Raw genomic sequence first — 9,901 nt, 5'->3', positions numbered from 1 at the left:
ATGTGTACTTTGGTAGAAAGAGTCTTCATTCCACATACAGGAAACAAAATTCTGGCACATGGAAGGCATGCTGTTCGTGTACATCAAATGCCACTCTGACCCCAAGGAACACAGAGCCTGGGGAGACACAGGGCCTCAGCACCCATCGTACACTAAAGGCTCAGGGCCCTGAGTGGGGTGACAGACAGTCTGGGTCACCAGGGAGAGGAACGGGCAGTCGTCTGCTTTTTCGGTGTAATTACTAATAGTGCCAACTTCCACTCTCAGAAATAGTCCCGTTTGGATGGTAAATGACATGCTGATCGCCCTCGTATTAAGAGGGGTACAGTCAGTGTATTAAGGGAAGACAGTGAGAGAGCAACGAATTTGCCATGTGGGGAGAGGCTGGGGCTCTAACTGAGTCTGTTTTCTGGTTTATGAGACATCTTTGTTTTGCATTTAACCTGCAAGCCAAACTTTCCTGTGTTCATGTCCTGGCAGGCAAAGGAGTACCCCCCAAAAGAAAATACCAGAAAACGTTAATGCACAAACCATGCTCGTTTCATTAAGTTGAACAATTCCCAAAAGACATTTCTTACTTTTTTTTTAATTTTCCTGGAGAATAGTTGCTTTACAATGTTGTGTCGGTTTCTCTGGCACAGCAAAGTGACTCAGCTGTCCGTGCACACACGGCGCCCCTTGTTTGGATCCTCGTCCCGTTTGGGTCAGCACAGAGCGCCGAGGCGAGTCCCGGTGATCTTCGGTAGGGTCTCACTGGTCGTCTACTTCATGCACAGCGTCAACCCCAGCCTCCCGGCTCAACCCCCTCCCTTCCACCCTCGTATCCATATGTCTGTTCTCTACCTCTGGGTCTCTCTTTCTGACGGCAAATAGGTTCCTCTGCACCGTGTTTCTAGATCCCACATATACGCATTAATGTATGACCTGTGTTTTTCTCTGACCGACTTCATGCTGTATGAAAGTCTCTAGGTCCATCCACATCTCTGCAGATAAAATTAAAAAGAAGACATTTCTGAACGCCTACTACATCCCAGTGGTATATATATGGTACGAATGGCACGTGGATGCGTAGGTCATTGTCCTTCAAACTTAACTATAAGCACCTTACATTCTAGCACCAAAATACATAAAAATCGTGACACCATCAATACAAAGACGAAGTATGTATAGAGTATGAAGGGGAAAGAGGCACTAAATTCAAGCTGGAGGTTCAGGGAAATCTCCTGGGAGAAATAATTGACCTGAACCTTGAGGTTCAGTTTTAAAAAATGAAAGAAAAGAAATAGTTTTAAACAATTTCATGAGTTAAATTTAAAAGGTGAAAAGCTATGGTTTTTCCAGTAGTCATGTATGGGTGTGAGAGTTGGACTATAAAGAAAGCTGAGCACCAAAGAATTGATGCTTTTGAACTGTGGTGTTGGAAAAGACTCTTGAGAGTCCCTTCCACAGCAAGAAGATCCAACCAGTCCATCCTAAAGGAAATCAGTCCTGAATATTCATTGGAAGGACTGATGCTGAAGCTGAAGCTCCAATTCTTTGGCCACCTGATGCGAAGAACTGACTCACTGGAAAAGACCCTGATGCTGGGAAAGATTGAAGGCGGGAGAAGAAGGGGCCAACAGAGGATGAGACAGTTGGATGGCATCACTGACTCAATGGACATGAGCTTGAGTAAACTCTGGGAGTTGGTGATGGACAGGGAGGCTTGACGTGCTGCGGTCCATGGGGTCGCAAAGAGTCGGACACGCCTGAGCGACTGAACTGAACTGAACTGAAAAAATTAGAATGGAATTCAAGAAAGAGAAAACAGTCACCCAGCCACCATCAGGCAGACACTCTGCTCCACTCTGGAGGGAAGTGTATACCCAGCAAACGAGCTCAGACACAGGCAGCTGAGAGGGGGCTAGAAGATAAGTTGTTGTTGCTGTTTAGTTGCTCAGTTACGTCGTCTCCTTTGTGACCCACGGACTGCAGCCTGACCGGCTCCTCTGTCCATGGGGTTTCCCAGGCAAGAACACTGAAGAGCATTGCCGTTTCCTCCTTCAGGGGATCGTCCTGACCCGGGGATGGAACCCCACGTCTCATGTGGCTCCTGCACTGCAGATGGATTCTTTGCCATTGAACCCCTTAGGAAGCCCAGAAGCAAGTTCTGTACGAGCCACAATATTCAAAAGGGAACACTTGGCCCTGAACACCAGCCTTGCACATGGATCCTTCTAGAAGGACAGTTAAGTGGCAAAATCACAGCATCATCTCTGATCTCCCCCAAAACCTCAGCTGCTCCTTAAAATTATGCTAAGAAGAAAACACGTCCAGGAACGCTCTCCTATCCCCAGACCTCTGCGTCTCTCTGCCGTTTTACTTGCAGGAGAGCGGAGTGGAGGGGAGGGCGCGGCAGGCGGCCCCTGAGAAGCCACCAGGAATCCAGGAGGGAAAGAGATGGAGTCCGGCTGACTCCCCCCACCGCTGTCCCACCTGAGCCAGCAGCTCACTTCAGGGAGCCGGGGAGAACGAGACGGCTTCTCCCGGTGCCCTTGGCCTCCTCGACCACGATCCTCTGCAGAACTCAGAGAATATTAAAATCGACCAGTTGGAGCATCTTTTTTTTTTTTTTTCAATCTTTTGGCCACGCTGTGCTGCATGTGGGATCTGGTTCCCTGACCAGAAATCAAACCAGCCCCCCAGCCCCCGCATTGGCAACGCAGATTCTTAACTGCTGGACCTCCAGGAGGTCCCTGGAACATCTTTAAAACCTCTGAACTCGGTAGTCTGATACACCATAAAAAACACCCTTTTTCCCTTTAGTCATTAAAGAAAAAGATTCAACTATATAAAGCCACTCTCCCATGGTTCTAATTTTCAGAAATTAAAGATGTCACAGAGTCAAAAGATGTGACTGTCACATTGCCTTCATGCACAAGTTCTTGGTGGGCTTCCCTGCTGACTCAGGTACTAAAGAATCTGCTTGCAATGCAGGAGTCCAGGGTTCGATCCCCGGGTCAGGAAGATCCCCTGGAGGAGGGCAGGGCAACCCACTCCAGTGTTCTTGCCTGGAAAATCCCCATGGACAGAGGAGCCTGGAGGGCTACAGTCCATGGGGTCGCAAAGAGTTGGACACAACTGAGCAACTAACGCACACACACACATACCAAGCTTTCGGTGAAGAGATTGCATAGAAACAGATCTCATCCCAAATTTAACAGGTTAAAAAAAAAATCAGAAATCTTGTATTTTTCCCAGTATCAACATCACCAAAACCTATTCAACTGAAATAAAGACAGCGCTAAGAATAAAGTTGAGTTCTCTGCCAGGGTCACCAAAAGCACAGAAAGACTCTCGCTGAGAGATGCGGGCAGTGAGTGGATCCCAGCAGCCGGGCAGAGAAATAACAATGGACACTGAGGTTTGTTTCTTTCCAAAAAAGAGGACACTGGAGATATAAGACCCTGCGATATTTTATTTTCAAAACAAGGCAGAACCCAACTGCAGCTCCCCGAGGAGCGCTGTCCTCCCCAGCACTGGGCCTGCGTGAGGAGCCCTGGCAGGCTCGCTTTAGCAGAGAGTACAGCCAGCACAACAATCACGCTGTGATTGGGAGCCCAGCGCAGCAGTTAATTAAGGCTACATCTTTTATTCTCCAGGGCAATTCAGCGCGGCTTGAATGAGCCCCAGAGCCAGCCTGCGGTGGGAATGTCTCCCTGGGCAGTGGGAGAATCCAGTCTCATCAGCATGACAATAGTGCCCAGGATGCACTTGGACTGATGTAATGGCCTGAGATGGGAGGTGGGGGATGAAAGCCTCGCTGCAGAAGCCTGGAGCGTTTGCAGCTGACTGGGGCTATTTCAGTGCATGAAATTCCTTCCCTTTCTTTCTTCCTTTTATGAGACATTTGCTAATTGGTAGAGCTCCGAAAACAATATACCATTAAGAACCCCTTTCCTTCCTCCCACTCCCCCCACCCACTCCCATTTTTTTTCGTCGTTGTTTCAAATCCCTGTTTCTTGCTTCACTGGAAATCTCAACTTTTGTTCTGCCGCTTGCATGGAGTCTTAATTTTTTCTATCTCTTAAACATGGAATTGATAAACAACGATTTGCAGAAAGAAACTCTGCAGCCCATCCTTCCGGACCGAGGTTTCCCTGACGCCGTCCGCCTCGGAGAATCTTGGCTGCAGTCCCGCTGCAACTCATAGGTTTGCCTTGTACATGATACACTGATACAAAACATTTTGGAAAAGTGAGTCATGGAAAGTTAGTCTGATTTTGTGCTTTTTTCTTCTTTATTTTAATCACGAGAACCTATTTAAAGCTGGAGCATTTGAATGACTTCAGTTGACAGGGAACGGAGGCAGCCTGGGGAGCCGCCATGTGGGAGCCTGGCCGTGGGGGTTCAGTTTTGCCACCAGCTGACAGCGTCCTCCTCTCAGCCCTGTGTCTCCACTGCTCGTCCATCCGACGGGAGGGAGGAGCTCGAGTCTTTCTAAGACCTCTCCGGCTGTAACGGCCCTTTACTACCAATTGTCACATTTTCCCCATCGACATGAGATCGTAAGCACTCATCAGCCAGAAAATGTGCAATGTAGTGGTTTTCTAAAAGAAAGAGATTTCCATATTCCGCCTTGAGTTTTAAAATGTGTGTGCGTGCTCAGTCTTGTCTGACTCTTTCGTGACCCCGTGGACCGTATAGCCCAGCAGGCTCCTCTGTCCACAGGGTTCTCCAGCCGAGAGGACTGGAGTGGGCTGCCATCCCCTCCTGCAGGCCTCACCCCTGAGTCTCTTGCGCCTCCTGCGTTGGCGGCGGACTCTTTCTTAACCCCCAGAGCCAGGCCTGCTCGCGGCCCTTCTGCGGGGTGGGCCCCGACGCAGCAGACGACAGAGGATGCCGGGCCGGACCTGAGGCGCCTGAGAGGCCGGCAGCTGATGAAGAGACAAGAGCAGGGTCACCTTAGGAGCCGGCTCTGCACACACCGGGCTCTCGGAACAGGGCGGCTCTCGGGCAGGAGTGGACGGGCCCGCCCCTGAACAAAGAGCGTAATCTGAGTGCATTCCCTGTGGACAGAAGCTTCAGAATACCCACAACAGGAGACGCGAGGGGTGTGACATCAGGCTGCCTGTGAGTCTATCCACACGTACTGTGCTCGTTTGACTCCTGATAAACACTTCACCGGTCTCACCACCTTCAGTCCCTGTGGGGTTCTTTGCTGCAAAGCCAGAGAGCCAGGGCCTTGTCACCGACCACAGTCCTGGGGGCTAGGATGTGGTGCTCTCACTGCCGCGACCTGGCCTCAATCTCTGGCCAGGAACTGAAACCCAGCTTCAAGCCCCTGCAGACTGAAGCCACCCGAGATCTGCTCTGCATCCTGGCCTCCACGTCCTGTTGTCCATCGTCCCCTTTATCCAACATTTTTAGGACCACTAGGGGCTTCCCGGGTGACGCAGTGGTAAAGAGTCCGCCTGCCAGCGCAGGAGACCCAGGAGATGCGGATTCGATCCCTGGGCCAGGAAGATCCCCTAGAGGAGGGCACGGCACCCACTCCAGTGTTCTTAACTGGTGAATCCCATAGACAGAGGAGCCTGGTGGAACACAGTCCATGGGTCACAGAGAGTCGGACACGACTGCGCATGTATGCATGACAGCAGGACAGAGACGTTGGAAACCGTCTTTTCAGCATTTCTTAAGGTCAGACACATTTTTTTTACGTGGTCTAGGGATGTGGATTTATTTTTGAAGTCACAGTCGCTGTGAGCTGATGGCCGTTGAAAATATGGCATCATCTTTCCCCAGGGCAAATTTCACTTTTCTAGAGACAAGTGAGAGTGTGAAAGCGTTTGTGGCTCGGTTGTGTCAGACTCTTTGTGACCCTGCGGACTGCGGCCCATCAGACCCCTCTGTCCATAGGACTCCCCATGCAAGATACCCTTCTCTGGGGATCCTCCCCCACCCAGGCATCGAATCCAGGTCTCTCGTATTGCAGGACTTTTTTACTGTCTGCAACACCAGGGAAGAGACCAGAGTCACCAAGAGGTCTGGGAAACTGGGGTGAGAGGGGTGGCTCTCCAGGGACATCCCTGAAATTGCATACACTTTGAACATGTGTTTCACACATATTGCTGGGGACAGCGTCCAGGACTTCATTAGCTAACTTTCATGGTAACGGTGATTATCTTAAGGTAAACAATCTGAAGCTGCAAAGCAGACCCTGCTGGGTGAACATGGGTTGTAAAGCTAGGCCTATACGGATGGTCATCTCTTCTTTCTTTTGATTATCAAATTAAACACCGTGAGGTCTCTCTACACACTCCTGTAAAATTCCTGGTAATTATTTAAAGAACCGACTTCAGTTCTTCATCTTATTACTTTCTGAGATTTAACAGAAGAAAAGCAAAATAATAAACCTTCCAGAGCTATCAAATCCCCAGTCCCTCATATAACATATAACATCTTAGCTGCAAAAAGCCAGGGCGCTGTCATGGCTGACTTCAGTTCCAGGGTTATTTCAGGTGAGCCGGGCCTTTACTGTCCCCATCTCCTTACAAAGCAGCAGAATTCTAGTGTATTCCCCGTCCTCCCTGCAAACATCCCGCCACAGCATCCTGTGGAAAACCTCTTTGAACTTGGTAGGGGACCATTTTATTATCATTATTATAAAACTCTGGGGAAGAACATAGCTCGCTTGATATTTTTCTCAGGCTCACGTCTGAGATTGAGTTAAAAGATACAAGATGAGTGTCTTTTTGAAGGTGCCGGATTTATCATCTGAATTTGCCTTGGCAAGGAAACACAAACACACACACACACACACACACACACACACACACACACACACACACACACACACCCCTGACAGCCGCAGTTGTCTCCTCAAAAGGGAAAGAGCCTGCCTCTGTCTTTTGGACTGTTTGCAGCTGGGAACACAATATGGTAAAATGAAGACTGAGCATCCCTGCCCCCGCCCCCAAAGCAGCCAAAGAAATCTTTGTCCAGCCCAGGTGTTGGCTGTGTCCTCTTCACTGACATCCTGTCTTGAATTATTCAGGTCCATTCATTAAGGATCCCGCATAGACACAATGAAGCCGTTAACTTTCCCCTCGGGAGAGAGCAAGCACAGAGCCCCCGGGGACCTCAGGACAGGACCGCAGAGGGCCTCCCTGCGGAAAGCCGCCTGGTGGAGCTGATGCGAAGGAGAACGATTTGCAAAGAAGCGCTGGGCTGGGGGCCTCTGCTGAGGAAAGCGGAACCCCGCTGCCCTGAAAAGTTACTTGACTGCAGAAGCAGCTCCCCTGGAGGATTCTCAGGGAGACGGAGGTGGGGAAATCCTGGGGGATTCCAGCTTAGTTTAGGGGTCTGTATAGAGTCCCCGGGGCACTTTAAAACTGCAGACGGATGCTGTATTTTGTGATGAGCATGCACTTGGTTCCATTTGGTAGAAAGTGTGGATGAACTCCAGAGACTCTGGAGGGCACGGGGGTGTGCGGGGGTCAGGAGGGGGTGAGCAGAGGCAAAGTCTCAGCCTTGTGTCCTCTTGAGACCTACAGTCATGTCAGGGCAAACGCTGACAGAAGCCATCCTCCAGGCCAGGCACCACAGTAACCATTCGGGTGAATTATTTTACGACGGGAGGTCCTGGTAAGAAACATGGAACTAACAAGCCACCACCAACTGGAACAGTCCGGGAAAGGTCAAAGGGAGATGCCGGTCCATACGTCTGCCCAGAATCCTTCTCACTGGAATCCATCTTGGCTGAATGATGGATGCGTGCACCACCAGGAGGGACCCTGGGTCAGAGTGATTGGCCAGAGACAACCCAGAAACGAGTCCCACCACCATAAAACCTGGGTCTGCAAGCCACGTGGCAGAGCGGTCCACCTGGGTGACCCTCCCCAATAAAACCTCTTGCTTGGTCAGCACGCGTCTCCTCGTCTTCTCGGACAGCTCACTTTCTAGTGCTAGACAAGAGCCCACTCTTGGGCCCTGAAAGGGGTCCATCTTCCTGCAATAGTCAGATAAAGGAGGGCTTTTTAATTCAGGAAAAAAAAAAAGAAAAGAACTTCTGTAGGGCTGTTCTTCGCCATGGGCCTCAGACAGTAACAAGCATCTTGGCCAGAAAGAACCATCACAAGGTGGTTCAGGACATCTCTGGACAAGTCAGTGATAAAAGTAGACCCAAGGATGTGTGTGTCGGGGCAAGGGAGGGCAGGAGAGGGGGGTCTCCCTCCTCTCTAGGGTATCTGCATGCCTTGATTTCCTATTTCTGGGAGCCTAGAACTTCATGCTAAAGAGATCTGACCAGCTCTACCTACCAACCAAATCAGTTATTTGTCACGGTCCACGCTGATGAGAACTGACCAGAGGCAATTCGGTCACAGTCCATAGGTCCTGTATGGTAGACAATGGTAAACACCAAGAAGCTCAAGGTAGAAGAACTCATTAACTCAAAGTCATTAACCCACATAATCAAACAAATCTATTCCCCCAGTTAACTACTATGTAGCTATAGATATAAACATTTATTAGCAAGTAAGCACAGAAAAGCTCAGGGGACCTGTTTTGTGAGCCCAAAGACACCTTAGGACTCCATCCTTTAAGGCAGGGCCCCAACCTCTGGGCCATGAACTGTCACCTCCTGTCAGACCAGCAGCAACACTAGATTAGAAAAAACATGCGCAGCAAGTGTAACGGGCTTGAATCATCCCAAAACCAACCCCTCACCAGTGTGTGGAAAAACTGTCTTCCTTGACACTGGGCCCTGGTGCCAAAGAGGCTGGGTACCTCTGCTTTAAAGTGATCTCAATCCATCTATGAAAGATTTACTGAAGATGGACATGATAACAACCCATTTCAGAACTTTATTGTCCTTATAGCTGGTCCCAAGTCACTATACCCTTTCAACTAGTCTTCCTCAACTGGGGCAGTTTTGAGCCCACCGCTCCCCACAGTGGACATCTGTCAGTATCTGGAGACATCATGAGTTGACCAAACAAGAGGAGAGGAAAGAGGGCTTCCCCTGGCATCTGGTGAATGTAGATCAAGGATGTCACTAAACGTCTTGAAAGGCACAGGAAACCCCCTGCAAGACAAAGACTTAGCCAGCCCCAAATGTCAACAGTGCCGAGGTTGAGAAACCGTGATCAAAGCCAAGGACTGGCTATAAGGCTTTTAAAGGCCTTTTAGATATTAATCCTTGGTTGTCAACCCTGATGTAAAATCTACTACCCTTGCTGGATTCTTGTGCCCTCTAACCAGGAGAGTCCGGAGGTCTCAAAAAAGTTCTAGCTAAATGCTCTAAATAAACATCCCTGCCAAACAGCCCTTATGCTAATTAACAAACTACTAATTTATAGACAGATTTGTCATTAACTAAAGTCTGGCATTGAGTAGGGATTTTTGCCACAAACCTGCTTATGATAGCCACATCCAGAATCAAATTGGAATTTCATTTTTCTGATATACTTCCAACACTCATCCTTGGGTGTGGATCTCTGACTAACATGAAATAGTGTATAGGATGCTAGTTCAGCTCACACACACACACATCAGTTCAGTTCAGTTGCTCAGTATTTCCGACTCTTTGCGACCCCATGGGCTGCAGCAAGCCAGGCCTCCCTGTCCATCACCAACTCCTGGAGCTTACTCAAACTCAGGTCCATTGAGTCGGTGATGCCATCCAACCATCTCATCCTCTGTCATCTCTTTCTCCTGCCTTCAATCCTTCCCAGCATCAGGGTCTTTTCAAATGAGTCAGTTCTTCGAATTAGGTGGCCAAGGTATTGGAGTTTCAGCTTCAACATCAGTCCTTCCAATGAATATTCAGGACTGATTTCCTTTAGGATGGACTGGTTGGATCTCCTTGCAGTCCAAGGGACTCTCAAGAGTGTTCTCCAACACCACAGTTCAAAAGCAT

General features: G+C 49.3%; 1 long non-coding RNA gene across 1 annotated transcript; it reads right to left on the bottom strand.

Annotated features, from left to right (window-relative positions):
• Positions 1-6,729: 6,729 nt before the first annotated feature.
• Positions 6,730-9,555, bottom strand: LOC122695593. The gene is made up of 2 exons (XR_006341429.1): positions 8,301-9,555; positions 6,730-7,990 (listed from the first exon to the last, which is right to left on the bottom strand). It is a non-coding gene; the product is annotated as an uncharacterized LOC122695593 (long non-coding RNA).
• Positions 9,556-9,901: the final 346 nt, after the last annotated feature.

Source organism: Cervus elaphus, chromosome 5 (assembly GCF_910594005.1).
Source record: "Cervus elaphus chromosome 5, mCerEla1.1, whole genome shotgun sequence".
Classification (NCBI taxonomy): domain Eukaryota; kingdom Metazoa; phylum Chordata; class Mammalia; order Artiodactyla; family Cervidae; genus Cervus; species Cervus elaphus.
This window is presented reverse-complemented; position numbering and strand designations above follow the sequence as displayed.